General features: G+C 55.9%; 1 long non-coding RNA gene across 1 annotated transcript in view; it reads left to right on the top strand.

Moving 5' to 3' along the window:
* LOC144738056 (uncharacterized) overlaps positions 1-21,574 on the top strand; it is a 68,652-nt gene extending 47,078 nt beyond the window's left edge. The window contains exon 3 of the long non-coding RNA XR_013589126.1: positions 21,289-21,574. This is a non-coding gene — a long non-coding RNA (uncharacterized LOC144738056). The remainder of the gene's footprint in view (positions 1-21,288) is intronic.
* The last annotated feature ends 789 nt before the right edge of the window (positions 21,575-22,363 follow it).

Genomic DNA, 22,363 nt, shown 5'->3' with positions numbered 1-22,363 from the left:
GCGTGTTGGTAATTACAAGCCCATGGGCTGCACAAAAATCTAGCAGCCTCCTACCGTTATTATTGAGCTGATCTGGCCCATGCCTTCCAATCACTCCAGACCAGGTGCCAGCATCATGACCAACTCGGGCATTGAAGTCACCCAACAAGATGACTCTGTCCCGAGTGGCCACTTTAGCCAGCACCTGTGACAGGAGGTCATAGAAAGCGTCTGACTCATCGGCTTTGCCTGCATCCCTCCACGAATGTTCGTCTTCGGTGGGGGCATAAGTAACCACGACCACCACTCCTCGCCTCCGGTTGATGGGAAGGCGAGCCCAAAGTAGCTTGGGGCACACACAGAGACACCCACAGAGACCCACAGAGACCCACAGAGACACGCACAGAGACCCACAAAAACACCCAAAGAGACCCACAGAGACACCCACAGAGACACCCACACAGAACCACAGAGACACCCACAGATGCCCACAGAGACACCCACAGAGACCCACAAAGACACCCACAGAGACCCACAGAGACACCCACAGAGACACCTACAGAGTCACCCACAGAGACACCCACAGAGATACACAGAGACGCACAGAAACACACACAGAGACCCACAGAGACTCACAGAGACCCACAGAGACCCACAGAGACCCACATAGACCCACGGAGACCCACAAAGACCCACAGAGACTCACAGAGACACCCACAGAGACCCACAGAGACACCCACAGATACCCACAGAGACCCACAAAGACACCCACAGAGACCCACAGAGACACCCACAGAGACTCACAGAGACACCCACAGGGACACCCACAGGGACACCACCAGAGAAACACAGAGACGTACAGAAACACACACAGAGACCCACAGAGACCCACAGTGACACCCACCGAGACCCACAGAGACCCACAGAGACTCACAGAGACACCCACAGAGACTCACAGAGACACCCACAGAGACACCCACAGAGACACACAGTGACACAAGCAGAGACACCGACAGAGACTCACAGAGACCCACAGAGACACCCACAGAGACCCACAGAGACAACCACAGAGACTCCCACAAAGACCAAAAAAAACACCCACAGAGACATCCACAGAGACACCCACAGAGGCCCAAAAAGACCCCCACAGAGACACCCACAGAGACACACAGAGACACACACAGAGACCCACAGAGACAACCACAGAGACCCCCACAATGACCAAAAAAGACACCCACAGAGACACCCACTGAGACACCCACAGAGACCCACAGAGACCCACAGAGACTCAGCGAGACCCACAGAGACCCACAGAGACTCACCGAGACCCACAGAGACCCACAGAGACCCCCACAGAGACCCAAAAAGACCCCCAAAGAGACCCCCACAGAGACACCCACAGAGACACCCACAGAGACACCCACAGAGACACCCACAGAGACCCACAGAGACACACACAGAGACACATACAGAGACTCACCGAGACCCACAGAGACCCACAAAGACCCACAGAGACCCACAGAGACACCCACATAGACCCACAGAGACCTACAGAGACTCACAGAGACACCCACAGAGACACCCACAGAGACACACAGAGACACCCACAGAGACTCACCGATACCCACAGAGACCCACAGAGACCCACAGAGACCCACAGAGACCCACAGAGACCCACAGAGACACATACAGAGACACCCACATAGACCCACAAAGACACACACAAAAACACCAACAGAGACTCAGAGACCCACAGAGGACCCACAGAGACACCCACAGAGACACATACAGAGACACCCACATAGACCCACAAAGACACACACAAAAACACCAACAGAGACTCAGAGACCCACAGAGGACCCACAGAGACACCCACAGAGACCCACAAAGACACCCAAAGAGACCCACAGAGACCCACAGAGGCCTCACAGAGACCCACAGAGACCCACAGAGACCCACAGAAACACACACAGAGATACACACACAGACCCACAGAGACCCACAGTGACACCCACAAAGACCCACAGAGACCCACAGAGACACCCACATAGACCCACAGAGACCTACAGAGACTCACAGAGACACCCACAGAGACACCCACAGAGACGCACAGAGACACCCACAGAGACTCACCGATACCCACAGAGACCCACAGAGACCCACAGAGACACATACAGAGACACCCACATAGACCCACAAAGACACACACAAAAACACCAACAGAGACTCAGACCCACAGAGGACCCACAGAGACACCCACAGAGACCCACAAAGACACCCAAAGAGACCCACAGAGACCCACAGAGACACCCACAGCCACCCACAGAGACACCCACAGCCACCCACAGAGATCCACAGAGACCCACAGAAACACACACAGAGACACACACAGAGACACCCACACAGACCCACAGAGACACCCAAACAGACCCACAGAGACACCCACAGAGGCCCACAAAGACACCCACAGAGACCCACAGAGACACCCACAGAGACACCCACAGAGACACCTACAGAGTCACCCACAGAGACACCCACAGAGAAACACAGAGACGCACAGAAACACACACAGAGACCCACAGAGACTCACAGAGACACACAGAGACCCACAGAGACACCCACAGAGACCCACAGAGACCCACAAAGACCCACAGAGACTCACAGAGACACACAGAGACCCACAGAGACTCACAGAGACACCCACAGAGACTCACAGAGACACCCAAAGAGACTCACAGAGACCCACAGAGACCCACAGAGACCCACAGAGACACCCACAGATACCCACAGAGACCCACAAAGACACCCACAGAGACCCACAGAGACACCCACAGAGAATCACAGAGACACCCACAGAGACACCCACAGAGACACCTACAGAGACACCCACAGAGACACCCACAGAGACCCACAGACACCCACAGAGACCCACAGAGACACACACAGAGACACCCACAGAGACCCACAGAGACCCACAGAGACACGCACAGAGACCCACAAAAACACCCAAAGAGACCCACAGAGACACCCACAGAGACACCCACACAGAACCACAGAGACACCCACAGATGCCCACAGAGACACCCACAGAGACCCACAAAGACACCCACAGAGACCCACAGAGACACCCACAGAGACACCTACAGAGTCACCCACAGAGACACCCTCAGAGATACACAGAGACGCACAGAAACACACACACAGAGACCCACAGAGACTCACAGAGACCCACAGAGACCCACAGAGACCCACATAGACCCACGGAGACCCACAAAGACCCACAGAGACTCACAGAGACACCCACAGAGACCCACAGAGACACCCACAGATACCCACAGAGACCCACAAAGACACCCACAGAGACCCACAGAGACACCCACAGAGACTCACAGAGACACCCACAGAGACACCCACAGGGACACCCACAGAGACCCACAGAGACACACAGAGACACACACTGACACCCACAGGGACACCCACAGGGACACCCACAGAGAAACACAGAGACCCACAGACACCCACAGACACCCACAGAGACACACACAGAGACACCCACAGAGACCCACAGAGACACCCACAGCCACCCACAGAGACACATACAGAGACACCCACATAGACCCACAAAGACACACACAAAAACACCAACAGAGACTCAGAGACCCACAGAGGACCCACAGAGACACCCACAGAGACCCACAAAGACACCCAAAGAGACCCACAGAGACCCACAGAGGCCTCACAGAGACCCACAGAGACCCACAGAGACCCACAGAAACACACACAGAGATACACACACAGACCCACAGAGACCCACAGTGACACCCACAGAGACCCACAGAGACCCACAGAGACTCACCGAGACCCACAGAGACCCACAAAGACCCACAGAGACCCACAGAGACACCCACATAGACCCACAGAGACCTACAGAGACTCACAGAGACACCCACAGAGACACCCACAGAGACACACAGAGACACCCACAGAGACTCACCGATACCCACAGAGACCCACAGAGACCCACAGAGACCCACAGAGACCCACAGAGACACATACAGAGACACCCACATAGACCCACAAAGACACACACAAAAACACCAACAGAGACTCAGAGACCCACAGAGGACCCACAGAGACACCCACAGAGACCCACAAAGACACCCAAAGAGACCCACAGAGACCCACAGAGGCCTCACAGAGACCCACAGAAACCCACAGAGACCCACAGAAACACACACAGAGACACACACACAGACCCACAGAGACCCACAGTGACACCCACAGAGACCCACAGAGACCCACAGAGACTCACCGAGACCCACAGAGACCCACTAAGACCCACAGAGACCCACAGAGACACCCACATAGACCCACAGAGACCTACAGAGACTCACAGAGACACCCACAGAGACGCACAGAGACACCCACAGAGACTCACCGATACCCACAGAGACCCACAGAGACCCACAGAGACCCACAGAGACACATACAAAGACACCCACATAGACCCACAAAGACACACACAAAAACACCAACAGAGACTCAGAGACCCACAGGAGACCCACAGAGACACCCACAGAGACCCACAGAGACCCACAGAGACACCCACAGCCACCCACAGAGACACCCACATCCACCCACAGAGACCCACAGAGACACACACAGAGACACCCACACAGACCCACAGAGACACCCACACAGACCCACAGAGACACCCACAGAGGCCCACAAAGACACCCACAGAGACCCACAGAGACACCCACAGAGACACCCACAGAGACACCTACAGAGTCACCCACAGAGACACCCACAGAGATACACAGAGACGCACAGAAACACACACAGAGACCCACAGAGACTCACAGAGACCCACAGAGACCCACAGAGACCCACAGAGACACACACAGAGACACATACAGAGACCCACAGATACCCACAGAGACACCCACAGAGACCCACAGAGACCCACAAAGACCCACAGAGACTCACAGAGAAACCCACAGAGACTCACAGAGACACTCACAGAGACTCACAGAGACCCACAGAGACCCACAGAGACCCACAGAGACCCACAGAGACACCCACAGATACCCACAGAGACCCACAAAGACACCCACAGAGACCCACAGAGACACCCACAGAGAATCACAGAGACACCCACAGAGACACCCACAGAGACACCTACAGAGACACCCACAGAGACACCCACAGAGACCCACAGACACCCACAGTGACCCACAGAGACACACACAGAGACACCCACAGAGACCCACAGAGACCCACAGAGACACGCACAGAGACCCACAAAAACACCCAAAGAGACCCACAGAGACACCCACAGAGACACCCACACAGAACCACAGAGACACCCACAGATGCCCACAGAGACACCCACAGAGACCCACAAAGACACCCACAGAGACCCACAGAGACACCCACAGAGACACCTACAGAGTCACCCACAGAGACACCCACAGAGATACACAGAGACGCACAGAAACACACACAGAGACCCACAGAGACTCACAGAGACCCACAGAGACTCACAGAGACCCACAGAGACCCACAGAGACCCACAGAGACCCACATAGACCCACGGAGACCCACAAAGACCCACAGAGACTCACAGAGACACCCACAGAGACCCACAGAGACACCCACAGATACCCACAGAGACCCACAGAGACACCCACAGAGACTCACAGAGACACCCACAGGGACACCCACAGGGACACCCACAGAGACCCACAGAGACACACAGAGACACACACTGACACCCACAGGGACACCCACAGGGACACCCACAGAGAAACACAGAGACGTACAGAAACACACACAGAGACCCACAGAGACCCACAGAGACCCACATAGACCCACGGAGACCCACAAAGACCCACAGAGACTCACAGAGACACCCACAGAGACCCACAGAGACACCCACAGATACCCACAGAGACCCACAGAGACACCCACAGAGACTCACAGAGACACCCACAGGGACACCCACAGGGACACCCACAGAGACCCACAGAGACACACAGAGACACACACTGACACCCACAGGGACACCCACAGGGACACCCACAGAGAAACACAGAGACGTACAGAAACACACACAGAGACCCACAGAGACCCACAGTGACACCCACCGAGACCCACAGAGACCCACAGAGACTCACAGAGACACCCACAGAGACACCCACAGAGACTCACAGAGACACCCACAGAGACACCCACAGAGACACACAGTGACACACGCAGAGACACCGACAGAGACTCACAGAGACCCACAGAGACACCCACAGAGACCCACAGAGACAACCACAGAGAATCCCACAAAGACCAAAAAAAACACCCACAGAGACATCCACAGAGACACCCACAGAGGCCCAAAAAGACCCCCACAGAGACACCCACAGAGACACACAGAGACACACACAGACACACACAGAGACCCACAGAGACAACCACAGAGACCCCCACAATGACCAAAAAAGACACCCACAGAGACACCCACTGAGACACCCACAGAGACCCACAGAGACCCACAGAGACTCAGCGAGACCCACAGAGACCCACAGAGACTCACCGAGACCCACAGAGACCCACAGAGACCCCCACAGAGACCCAAAAAGACCCCCAAAGAGACCCCCACAGAGACACCCACAGAGACACCCACAGAGACACCCACAGAGACACCCACAGAGACCCACAGAGACACACACAGAGACACATACAGAGACTCACCGAGACCCACAGAGACCCACAAAGACCCACAGAGACCCACAGAGACACCCACATAGACCCACAGAGACCTACAGAGACTCACAGAGACACCCACAGAGACACCCACAGAGACACACAGAGACACCCACAGAGACTCACCGATACCCACAGAGACCCACAGAGACCCACAGAGACCCACAGAGACCCACAGAGACCCACAGAGACACATACAGAGACACCCACATAGACCCACAAAGACACACACAAAAACACCAACAGAGACTCAGAGACCCACAGAGGACCCACAGAGACACCCACAGAGACCCACAAAGACACCCAAAGAGACCCACAGAGACCCACAGAGGCCTCACAGAGACCCACAGATACCCACAGAGACCCACAGAAACACACACAGAGATACACACACAGACCCACAGAGACCCACAGTGACACCCACAGAGACCCACAGAGACCCACAGAGACTCACCGAGACCCACAGAGACCCACAAAGACCCACAGAGACCCACAGAGACACCCACATAGACCCACAGAGACCTACAGAGACTCACAGAGACACCCACAGAGACACCCACAGAGACGCACAGAGACACCCACAGAGACTCACCGATACCCACAGAGACCCACAGAGACCCACAGAGACAACAACAACAACAACAACCGCCATTCGCCACTAAGTGGCGGTGACGTCACCACGACGCTTGTGCCAGGCCATGTGCACCTTGAGGCCACGTGAAGTGTCGAACGCCCGCTGGCAGGAGGTCACGGGGCAGACCCAGGTGCCACGGGTCGACTGACCGAGATGACCGAGATGACTGGCTGATGCACCACCTGTGCCCCCTACTGTGCCAACTTGCTGTGCTTTAGCCACCCGGCGCTCCGCTCGTTGTTGTGAGCGTCGCTCCTCCGCCCTCCGTTGTTGTTGGAGGGCGACTGCCTCCAACTGCCCAGTAGCGTCCTTCACGAGCCTCCTCCACTGAGGCCGATCTTGACACCGCTGGTACCAGTCATCGGCAAGTCCACTCAGCTCCACGTCCTCCTGTACCACATCACTCCATCTCTTCTCTAGCCCGTGCCGCGCCCGTTTAGCCCCCTCGATCCGGCCGAACAAAAGCTGTTTAGGCATGCGGTGGCTGGGCATGCGGGCTACATGACCCAGCCAACGCAGCCTTGCCTGCCGGAGGAGCTCACTGATGGGACTTTGCCCAGATCTTTCAAGGACTTGTGAGCTCCTCACACAATCCAGCCTGGTCAAACCCAGGATGGATCGTAGGCAGGCCAGCCTAAATGTTTCCAACCGGCGAAGATGCTCCACTAGGGGGGTCCACGTTTCGCAAGCGTAGAGAAGGGAGGGAATGACCGTGGCCGAGAAGACCTGAAGCTTCGTGCGGAGCGACAGACCAGGTAGCTTCCACACAGCGTTACGCAACCGATGAAAAGATATTGCCGCTCGACTGATTCGGAGTGAGACCTCTGCTGATAAACTGGAGCTGGTCATGAGCACACTGCCCAGGTATGGGAAACTCTCTACTCTCTCCACAACTGCCCCATCACCGATTGGGAGTTGTGGGGGCGGAGTGCCCGATGGTACAAAATACCCAGGCAGGTGCTTAGTTTTGGTGGGGCTGATGGTAAGGCCCCACCTCTTAGTGGCACACTCCAGCCTCAGCAGCAGCGTCTCCAACTCCTCTTCTGAATGAGCAGCTATTACCAAATCATCGGCATACATAACGTGGTTGACCAATAGGGAGCCATCCCTTGATCGCACCCGGGCGTCGATCAGCCTCCCATTCCACAGAGACACATACAGAGACACCCACATAGACCCACAAAGACACACACAAAAACACCAACAGAGACTCATACCCACAGAGGACCCACAGAGACACCCACAGAGACCCACAAAGACACCCAAAGAGACCCACAGAGACCCACAGAGACACCCACAGCCACCCACAGAGACACCCACAGCCACCCACAGAGACCCACAGAGACCCACAGAAACACACACAGAGACACACACAGAGACACCCACACAGACCCACAGAGACACCCACACAGACCCACAGAGACACCCACAGAGGCCCACAAAGACACCCACAGAGACCCACAGAGACACCCACAGAGACACCCACAGAGACACCCACAGAGACACCTACAGAGTCACCCACAGAGACACCCACAGAGATACACAGAGACGCACAGAAACACACACAGAGACCCACAGAGACTCACAGAGACACACAGAGACCCACAGAGACCCACAGAGACACACACAGAGACACATACAGAGACCCACAGATACCCACAGAGACACCCACAGAGACCCACAGAGACCCACAAAGACCCACAGAGACTCACAGAGACACACAGAGACCCACAGAGACTCACAGAGACACCCACAGAGACTCACAGAGACACCCACAGAGACTCACAGAGACCCACAGAGACCCACAGAGACCCACAGAGACACCCACAGATACCCACAGAGACCCACAAAGACACCCACAGAGACCCACAGAGACACCCACAGAGAATCACAGAGACACCCACAGAGACACCCACAGAGACACCTACAGAGACACCTACAGAGACACCCACAGAGACACCCACAGAGACTCACAGACACCCACAGAGACCCACAGAGACACACACAGAGACACCCACAGAGACCCACAGAGACCCACAGAGACACGCACAGAGACCCACAAAAACACCCAAAGAGACCCACAGAGACACCCACAGAGACACCCACACAGAACCACAGAGACACCCACAGATGCCCACAGAGACACCCACAGAGACCCACAAAGACACCCACAGAGACCCACAGAGACACCCACAGAGACACCTACAGAGTCACCCACAGAGACACCCACAGAGATACACAGAGACGCACAGAAACACACACAGAGACCCACAGAGACTCACAGAGACCCACAGAGACCCACAGAGACCCACAGAGACACCCACAGATACCCACAGAGACCCACAAAGACACCCACAGAGACCCACAGAGACACCCACAGAGACTCACAGAGACACCCACAGAGACACCCACAGGAACACCCACAGAGACCCACAGAGACACACAGAGACACACACTGACACCCACAGGGACACCCACAGGGCCACCCACAGAGAAACACAGAGACGTACAGAAACACACACAGAGACACATACAGAGACCCACAGAGACCCACAGTGACACCCACCGAGACCCACAGAGACCCACAGAGACTCACAGAGACACCCACAGAGACTCACAGAGACACCCACAGAGACACCCACAGAGACACACAGTGACACACACAGAGACACCGACAGAGACTCACAGAGACCCACAGAGACACCCACAGAGACCCACCGAGACAACCACAGAGACTCCCACAAAAACCAAAAAAACACCCACAGAAACATCCACAGAGACACCCACAGAGGCCCAAAAAGACCCCCACAGAGACACCCACAGAGACACCCACAGACACCCACAGAGACACACACAGAGACACCCACAGAGACCCACAGAGACCCACAGAGACCCACAGAGACACCCACAGAGACACCCACAGAGACACCCACAGAGACCCACAGAGACCCACAGAGACCCACAGACCCCCACAGAGACACCCACAGAGACACCCACAGAGACCCACAGAGACCCACAGAGACACCCACAGAGACCCACAAAAACACCCAAAGAGACCCACAGAGACACCCACAGCCACCCACAGAGACCCACAGAGACCCACAGAGACCCACAGAGACCCACAGAAACACCCACAGAGACACCCACAGAGACACACAGAGACACACACAGAGACCCACAGAGACAACCACAGAGACCCCCACAAAGACCAAAAAAGACACCCACAGAGACACCCACTGAGACACCCACTGAGACACCCACAGAGACCCACAGAGACCCACAGAGACCCACAGAGACCCACAGAGACACCCACAGAGACCCACAAAAACACCCAAAGAGACCCACAGAGACACCCACAGAGACACCCACACAGACCCACAGAGACACCCACAGAGACACCCACAGAGACCCACAGACACCCAGAGACCCACAGAGACACACACAGAGACACCCACAGAGACCCACAGAGACCCACAGAGACCCACAGAGACACCCACAGAGACTCACAAAAACACCCAAAGAGACCCACAGAGACACCCACAGAGACACCCACACAGACCCACAGAGACACCCACAGAGGCCCACAGAGACACCCACAGAGACCCACAGAGACACCCACAGAGACACCCACACAGACCCACAGAGACACCCACACAGACCCACAGAGACACCCACACAGACCCACAGAGACACCCACAGAGGCCCACAAAGACACCCACAGAGACACCTACAGAGTCACCCACAGAGACACCCACAGAGATACACAGAGACGCACAGAAACACACACAAAGACCCACAGAGACTCACAGAGACCCACAGAGACCCACAGAGACACACACAGAGACACACACAGAGACACATACAGAGACCCACAGAGACCCACAGAGACCCACAGAAACACCCACAGAGACACCCACAGAGACACACAGAGACACACACAGAGACCCACAGAGACAACCACAGAGACCCCCACAAAGACCAAAAAAGACACCCACAGAGACACCCACGGAGACACCCACAGAGACCCACAGAGACCCACAGAGACCCACAGAGACCCACAGAGACCCACAGAGACACCCACAGAGACCCACAAAAACACCCAAAGAGACCCACAGAGACACCCACACAGACCCACAGAGACACCCACAGAGACACCCACAGAGACCCACAGACACCCAGAGACCCACAGAGACACACACAGAGACACCCACAGAGACCCACAGAGACCCACAGAGACCCACAGAGACACCCACAGAGACTCACAAAAACACCCAAAGAGACCCACAGAGACACCCACAGAGACACCCACACAGACCCACAGAGACACCCACAGAGGCCCACAGAGACACCCACAGAGACCCACAGAGACACCCACAGAGACACCCACACAGACCCACAGAGACACCCACACAGACCCACAGAGACACCCACACAGACCCACAGAGACACCCACAGAGGCCCACAAAGACACCCACAGAGACACCTACAGAGTCACCCACAGAGACACCCACAGAGATACACAGAGACGCACAGAAACACACACAAAGACCCACAGAGACTCACAGAGACCCACAGAGACCCACAGAGACACACACAGAGACACACACAGAGACACATACAGAGACCCACAGAAACCCACAGAGCACAGAGACACCCACAGAGACCCACAGAGACCCACAAAGACCCACAGAGACTCACAGAGACACCCACAGAGACTCACAAAGACACCCACAGAGACTCACAGAGACCCACAGAGACCCACAGAGACCCACAGAGACACCCACAGATACCCACAGAGACCCACAAAGACACACACAGAGACCCACAGAGACACCCACAGAGAATCACAGAGACACCCACAGAGACACCTACAGAGACACCCACAGAGACACCCACAGAGACCCACAGACACCCACAGAGACCCACAGAGACACACACAGAGACACCCACAGAGACCCACAGAGACCCACAGAGACACGCACAGAGACCCACAAAAACACCCAAAGAGACCCACAGAGACACCCACAGAGACACCCACACAGACCCACAGAGACACCCACAGAGGCCCACAGAGACACCCACAGAGACCCACAAAGACACCCACAGAGACCCACAGAGACACCCACAGAGACACCTACAGAGTCACCCACAGAGACACCCACAGAGATACACAGAGACGCACAGAAACACACACAGAGACCCACAGAGACCCACAGAGACTCACAGAGACCCACAGAGACCCACAGAGACCCACATAGACCCACAGAGACCCACAAAGACCCACAGAGACTCACAGAGACACCCACAGAGACTCACAGAGACACCCACAGAGACTCACAGAGACCCACAGAGACCCACAGAGACCCACAGAGACACCCACAGATACCCACAGAGACCCACAAAGACACCCACAGAGACCCACAGAGACACCCACAGAGAATCACAGAGACACCCACAGAGACACCCACAGAGACACCTACAGAGACACCCACAGAGACACCCACAGAGACTCACAGACACCCACAGAGACCCACAGAGACACACACAGAGACACCCACAGAGACCCACAGAGACCCACAGAGACACGCACAGAGACCCACAAAAACACCCAAAGAGACCCACAGAGACACCCACAGAGACACCCACACAGAACCACAGAGACACCCACAGATGCCCACAGAGACACCCACAGAGACCCACAAAGACACCCACAGAGACCCACAGAGACACCCACAGAGACACCTACAGAGTCACCCACAGAGACACCCACAGAGATACACAGAGACGCACAGAAACACACACAGAGACCCACAGAGACTCACAGAGACCCACAGAGACCCACAGAGACCCACAGAGACACCCACAGATACCCACAGAGACCCACAAAGACACCCACAGAGACCCACAGAGACACCCACAGAGACTCACAGAGACACCCACAGAGACACCCACAGGAACACCCACAGAGACCCACAGAGACACACAGAGACACACACTGACACCCACAGGGACACCCACAGGGACACCCACAGAGAAACACAGAGACGTACAGAAACACACACAGAGACACATACAGAGACCCACAGAGACCCACAGTGACACCCACCGAGACCCACAGAGACCCACAGAGACTCACAGAGACACCCACAGAGACTCACAGAGACACCCACAGAGACACCCACAGAGACACACAGTGACACACACAGAGACACCGACAGAGACTCACAGAGACCCACAGAGACACCCACAGAGACCCACCGAGACAACCACAGAGACTCCCACAAAAACCAAAAAAACACCCACAGAAACATCCACAGAGACACCCACAGAGGCCCAAAAAGACCCCCACAGAGACACCCACAGAGACACCCACAGAGACACCCACAGAGACCCACAGACACCCACAGAGACACACACAGAGACACACACAGAGACACCCACAGAGACCCACAGAGACCCACAGAGACACCCACAGAGACACCCACAGAGACACCCACAGAGACCCACAGAGACCCACAGACCCCCACAGAGACACCCACAGAGACACCCACAGAGACCCACAGAGACCCACAGAGACACCCACAGAGACCCACAAAAACACCCAAAGAGACCCACAGAGACACCCACAGCCACCCACAGAGACCCACAGAGACCCACAGAGACCCACAGAAACACCCACAGAGACACCCACAGAGACACACAGAGACACACACAGAGACCCACAGAGACAACCACAGAGACCCCCACAAAGACCAAAAAAGACACCCACAGAGACACCCACTGAGACACCCACAGAGACCCACAGAGACCAACAGAGACCCACAGAGACCCACAGAGACACCCACAGAGACCCACAAAAACACCCAAAGAGACCCACAGAGACACCCACAGAGACACCCACACAGACCCACAGAGACACCCACAGAGACACCCACAGAGACCCACAGACACCCAGAGACCCACAGAGACACACACAGAGACACCCACAGAGACCCACAGAGACCCACAGAAACCCACAGAGACACCCACAGAGACTCACAAAAACACCCAAAGAGACCCACAGAGACACCCACAGAGACACCCACACAGACCCACAGAAGACACCCACAGAGGCCCACAGAGACACCCACAGAGACCCACAGAGACACCCACAGAGACACCCACACAGACCCACAGAGACACCCACACAGACCCACAGAGACACCCACAGAGGCCCACAAAGACACCCACAGAGACACCTACAGAGTCACCCACAGAGACACCCACAGAGATACACAGAGACGCACAGAAACACACACAAAGACCCACAGAGACTCACAGAGACCCACAGAGACCCACAGAGACCCACAGAGACCCACAGAGACACACACAGAGACACATACAGAGACCCACAGAAACCCACAGAGCACAGAGACACCCACAGAGACCCACAGAGACCCACAAAGACCCACAGAGACTCACAGAGACACCCACAGAGACTCACAAAGACACCCACAGAGACTCACAGAGACCCACAGAGACCCACAGAGACCCACAGAGACACCCACAGATACCCACAGAGACCCACAAAGACACACACAGAGACCCACAGAGACACCCACAGAGAATCACAGAGACACCCACAGAGACACCTACAGAGACACCCACAGAGACACCCACAGAGACCCACAGACACCCACAGAGACCCACAGAGACACACACAGAGACACCCACAGAGACCCACAGAGACCTACAGAGACACGCACAGAGACCCACAAAAACACCCAAAGAGACTCACAGAGACACCCACAGAGACACCCACACAGACCCACAGAGACACCCACAGAGGCCCACAGAGACACCCACAGAGACCCACAAAGACACCCACAGAGACCCACAGAGACACCCACAGAGACACCTACAGAGTCACCCACAGAGACACCCACAGAGATACACAGAGACGCACAGAAACACACACAGAGACCCACAGAGACTCACAGAGACCCACAGAGACCCACAGAGACCCACATAGACCCACAGAGACCCACAAAGACCCACAGAGACTCACAGAGACACCCACAGAGACCCACAGAAACACCCACAGATACCCACAGAGACCCACAAAGACACCCACAGAGACCCACAGAGACATCCACAGAGACTCAAAGAGACACCCACAGAGACACCCACAGGGACACCCACAGAGACCCACAGAGACCCCCACAGAGGCCCAAAAAGACCCCCACAGAGACACCCACAGAGACACCCACAGAGACACCCACAGAGACCCACAGACACCCACAGACACCCACAGAGACACACACAGAGACACCCACAGAGACCCACAGAGACCCACAGAGACACCCACAGAGACCCACAAAAACACCCAAAGAGACCCACAGAGACACCCACAGCCACCCACAGAGACCCACAGAGACCCACAGAGACCCACAGAAACACCCACAGAGACACCCACAGAGACACACAGAGACACACACAGAGACCCACAGAGACAACCACAGAGACCCCCACAAAGACCAAAAAAGACACCCACAGAGACACCCACTGAGACACCCACAGAGACCCACAGAGACCCACAGAGACCCACAGAGACCCACAGAGACCCACAGAGACACCCACAGAGACCCACAAAAACACCCAAAGAGACCCACAGAGACACCCACAGAGACACCCACACAGACCCACAGAGACACCCACAGAGACACCCACAGAGACCCACAGACACCCAGAGACCCACAGAGACACACACAGAGACACCCACAGAGACCCACAGAGACCCACAGAGACCCACAGAGACACCCACAGAGACTCACAAAAACACCCAAAGAGACCCACAGAGACACCCACAGAGACACCCACACAGACCCACAGAGACACCCACAGAGGCCCACAGAGACACCCACAGAGACCCACAGAGACACCCATAGAGACACCCACACAGACCCACAGAGACACCCACACAGACCCACAGAGACACCCACAGAGGCCCACAAAGACACCCACAGAGACACCTACAGAGTCACCCACAGAGACACCCACAGAGATACACAGAGACGCACAGAAACACACACAAAGACCCACAGAGACTCACAGAGACCCACAGAGACCCACAGAGACCCACAGAGACCCACAGAGACACACACAGAGACACATACAGAGACCCACAGAAACCCACAGAGCACAGAGACACCCACAGAGACCCACAGAGACCCACAAAGACCCACAGAGACTCACAGAGACACCCACAGAGACTCACAAAGACACCCACAGAGACTCACAGAGACCCACAGATACCCACAGAGACCCACAGAGACACCCACAGATACCCACAGAGACCCACAAAGACACACACAGAGACCCACAGAGACACCCACAGAGAATCACAGAGACACCCACAGAGACACCTACAGAGACACCCACAGAGACACCCACAGAGACCCACAGACACCCACAGAGACCCACAGAGACACACACAGAGACACCCACAGAGACCCACAGAGACCCACAGAGACACGCACAGAGACCCACAAAAACACCCAAAGAGACCCACAGAGACACCCACAGAGACACCCACACAGACCCACAGAGACACCCACAGAGGCCCACAGAGACACCCACAGAGACCCACAAAGACACCCACAGAGACCCACAGAGACACCCACAGAGACACCTACAGAGTCACCCACAGAGACACCCACAGAGATACACAGAGACGCACAGAAACACACACAGAGACCCACAGAGACTCACAGAGACCCACAGAGACCCACAGAGACCCACATAGACCCACAGAGACTCACAAAGACCCACAGAGACTCACAGAGACACCCACAGAGACCCACAGAAACACCCACAGATACCCACAGAGACCCACAAAGACACCCACAGAGACCCACAGAGACATCCACAGAGACTCAAAGAGACACCCACAGAGACACCCACAGGGACACCCACAGAGACCCACAGAGACCCCCACAGAGGCCCAAAAAGACCCCCACAGAGACACCCACAGAGACACCCACAGAGACACCCACAGAGACCCACAGACACCCACAGACACCCACAGAGACACACACAGAGACACCCACAGAGACCCACAGAGACCCACAGAGACACCCACAGAGACCCACAGAGACCCACAGAGACACCCACAGAGACCCACAAAAACACCCAAAGAGACCCACAGAGACACCCACAGCCACCCACAGAGACCCACAGAGACCCACAGAGACCCACAGAAACACCCACAGAGACACCCACAGAGACACACAGAGACACACACAGAGACCCACAGAGACAACCACAGAGACCCCCACAAAGACCAAAAAAGACACCCACAGAGACACCCACTGAGACACCCACAGAGACCCACAGAGACCAACAGAGACCCACAGAGACCCACAGAGACACCCACAGAGACCCACAAAAACACCCAAAGAGACCCACAGAGACACCCACAGAGACACCCACACAGACCCACAGAGACACCCACAGAGACACCCACAGAGACCCACAGACACCCAGAGACCCACAGAGACACACACAGAGACACCCACAGAGACCCACAGAGACCCACAGAAACCCACAGAGACACCCACAGAGACTCACAAAAACACCCAAAGAGACCCACAGAGACACCCACAGAGACACCCACACAGACCCACAGAAGACACCCACAGAGGCCCACAGAGACACCCACAGAGACCCACAGAGACACCCACAGAGACACCCACACAGACCCACAGAGACACCCACACAGACCCACAGAGACACCCACAGAGGCCCACAAAGACACCCACAGAGACACCTACAGAGTCACCCACAGAGACACCCACAGAGATACACAGAGACGCACAGAAACACACACAAAGACCCACAGAGACTCACAGAGACCCACAGAAACCCACAGAGACCCACAGAGACCCACAGAGACACACACAGAGACACATACAGAGACCCACAGAAACCCACAGAGCACAGAGACACCCACAGAGACCCACAGAGACCCACAAAGACCCACAGAGACTCACAGAGACACCCACAGAGACTCACAAAGACACCCACAGAGACTCACAGAGACCCACAGAGACCCACAGAGACCCACAGAGACACCCACAGATACCCACAGAGACCCACAAAGACACACACAGAGACCCACAGAGACACCCACAGAGAATCACAGAGACACCCACAGAGACACCTACAGAGACACCCACAGAGACACCCACAGAGACCCACAGACACCCACAGAGACCCACAGAGACACACACAGAGACACCCACAGAGACCCACAGAGACCCACAGAGACACGCACAGAGACCCACAAAAACACCCAAAGAGACTCACAGAGACACCCACACAGACCCACAGAGACACCCACAGAGGCCCACAGAGACACCCACAGAGACCCACAAAGACACCCACAGAGACCCACAGAGACACCCACAGAGACACCTACAGAGTCACCCACAGAGACACCCACAGAGATACACAGAGACGCACAGAAACACACACAGAGACCCACAGAGACTCACAGAGACCCACAGAGACCCACAGAGACCCACATAGACCCACAGAGACCCACAAAGACCCACAGAGACTCACAGAGACACCCACAGAGACCCACAGAAACACCCACAGATACCCACAGAGACCCACAAAGACACCCACAGAGACCCACAGAGACATCCACAGAGACTCAAAGAGACACCCACAGAGACACCCACAGGGACACCCACAGAGACCCACAGAGACCCCCACAGAGGCCCAAAAAGACCCCCACAGAGACACCCACAGAGACACCCACAGAGACACCCACAGAGACCCACAGACACCCACAGACACCCACAGACACCCACAGAGACACACACAGAGACACCCACAGAGACCCACAGAGACCCACAGAGACACCCACAGAGACCCACAAAAACACCCAAAGAGACCCACAGAGACACCCACAGCCACCCACAGAGACCCACAGAGACCCACAGAGACCCACAGAAACACCCACAGAGACACCCACAGAGACACACAGAGACACACACAGAGACCCACAGAGACAACCACAGAGACCCCCACAAAGACCAAAAAAGACACCCACAGAGACACCCACTGAGACACCCACAGAGACCCACAGAGACCCACAGAGACCCACAGAGACCCACAGAGACCCACAGAGACACCCACAGAGACCCACAAAAACACCCAAAGAGACCCACAGAGACACCCACAGAGACACCCACACAGACCCACAGAGACACCCACAGAGACACCCACAGAGACCCACAGACACCCAGAGACCCACAGAGACACACACAGAGACACCCACAGAGACCCACAGAGACCCACAGAGACCCACAGAGACACCCACAGAGACTCACAAAAACACCCAAAGAGACCCACAGAGACACCCACAGAGACACCCACACAGACCCACAGAGACACCCACAGAGGCCCACAGAGACACCCACAGAGACCCACAGAGACACCCACAGAGACACCCACACAGACCCACAGAGACACCCACACAGACCCACAGAGACACCCACAGAGGCCCACAAAGACACCCACAGAGACACCTACAGAGTCACCCACAGAGACACCCACAGAGATACACAGAGACGCACAGAAACACACACAAAGACCCACAGAGACTCACAGAGACCCACAGAGACCCACAGAGACCCACAGAGACCCACAGAGACACACACAGAGACACATACAGAGACCCACAGAAACCCACAGAGCACAGAGACACCCACAGAGACCCACAGAGACCCACAAAGACCCACAGAGACTCACAGAGACACCCACAGAGACTCACAAAGACACCCACAGAGACTCACAGAGACCCACAGATACCCACAGAGACCCACAGAGACACCCACAGATACCCACAGAGACCCACAAAGACACACACAGAGACCCACAGAGACACCCACAGAGAATCACAGAGACACCCACAGAGACACCTACAGAGACACCCACAGAGACACCCACAGAGACCCACAGACACCCACAGAGATCCACAGAGACACACACAGAGACACCCACAGAGACCCACAGAGACCCACAGAGACACGCACAGAGACCCACAAAAACACCCAAAGAGACCCACAGAGACACCCACAGAGACACCCACACAGACCCACAGAGACACCCACAGAGGCCCACAGAGACACCCACAGAGACCCACAAAGACACCCACAGAGACCCACAGAGACACCCACAGAGACACCTACAGAGTCACCCACAGAGACACCCACAGAGATACACAGAGACGCACAGAAACACACACAGAGACCCACAGAGACTCACAGAGACCCACAGAGACCCACAGAGACCCACATAGACCCACAGAGACTCACAAAGACCCACAGAGACTCACAGAGACACCCACAGAGACCCACAGAAACACCCACAGATACCCACAGAGACCCACAAAGACACCCACAGAGACCCACAGAGACATCCACAGAGACTCAAAGAGACACCCACAGAGACACCCACAGGGACACCCACAGAGACCCACAGAGACCCCCACAGAGGCCCAAAAAGACCCCCACAGAGACACCCACAGAGACACCCACAGAGACACCCACAGAGACCCACAGACACCCACAGACACCCACAGAGACACACACAGAGACACCCACAGAGACCCACAGAGACCCACAGAGACACCCACAGAGACCCACAGAGACACCCACCGAGACCCACAGAGACACCGACAGAGACATCCACGATTTGGCGTAGCCACAGGGAAAGCCTCCCCCCTCCTCCTCGGGGTTCCCCCAGGAACAGGGGGACCACGGCGATTCGGGAGCGTGGAATATTTGGACTTTTGCCACAGAGGAGATGCTGCCGCTGCTCTGTCGGGATGTGGACCACACCTCCTGGATCTGTGTGGAATACAGCTGGGCGCAGAGCGGGATAGAAGTGCGGTCCTCTTGGCTGCGCCGACCGCCGGATCCCGTTCCGCCGCCCATTGCAAGAAGTCGGAGGCAGCCGCCTGACGACGACGGTGATGGTGGTGATGGCGGCAGCAGCGGTGGCGACGACGTCGAGGCGGAGGTGGCGGGTAGAACGGGCAGCCGGTTCAGGGCTGAGGTCATCGGAGATTGGAGCTCGGTGCCGAGGCAGCGGCTCCCCCTGCCGCCGCCGAAGCAACTGTCCAGCATGCAGAGCCAATCGGGCGAAGCGTCGCGGCTCAGGTGAGAGACGTCGGTGCCAGGTGGGTGAATGGGGCTGGGGGTGATGAGGGTGTGGGGGTGAACGGGAGAGGAAGACAAAAGCTGAAATGAAGAAACGTCGTTGGTACAGCAAAGTTCTAATTTTAGTTGGGTGGTTGTGGTGGAGGTGGTGGTGATGGTGGTGGTGAAGGTGGTGGTAGTGGTTGTCGTGGTGGTGGAAGTGGTGGTGGTGATGGTTGTGATGGTTGCGGTGGTGGGTAGGTGGTTGCTTTGATGTGGTTGATTGTGATGGGTGATGTTGATGTGGTTGATGGTGATGGGTGACAGTGATGCGGTTGATCATGTTGATCGTGTTTAAAGACACACAGAGACCCCCTAGAGATATCCCCAGAGACACACACAGAGACACACAGAGACACCCACAGAGACACACAATGACACCCACAGAGACACCCACAGAGACACCCACAGAGATACACAGAGACGCACAGAAACACACACAGAGACCCACAGAGACCCACAGAGACCCACAGAGACCTACAGAGACCTACAGAGACCTACAGAGACCCACAGAGACCCACAGAGACACACACAGAGACACATACAGAGACCCACAGATACCCACAGAGACCCACAGAGACACGCACAGAGACTCACAGAGACACCCACAGAGACACCCACAGGGACACCCACAGAGACCCACAGAGACACCCACACAGACCCACAGAGACACACAAAGACCCACAGAGACTCACAGAGACACCCACAGAGACTCACAGAGACACCCACAGAGACTCAC

This window comes from Lampetra planeri, chromosome 77, assembly GCF_965212315.1.
Source record: "Lampetra planeri chromosome 77, kcLamPlan1.2.h2, whole genome shotgun sequence".
In the NCBI taxonomy this organism is placed as follows: Eukaryota; Metazoa; Chordata; class Hyperoartia; order Petromyzontiformes; family Petromyzontidae; genus Lampetra; species Lampetra planeri.
Note: the sequence above shows the minus strand (reverse complement) of the source record. Positions and strands in the feature narration are given on the sequence as shown.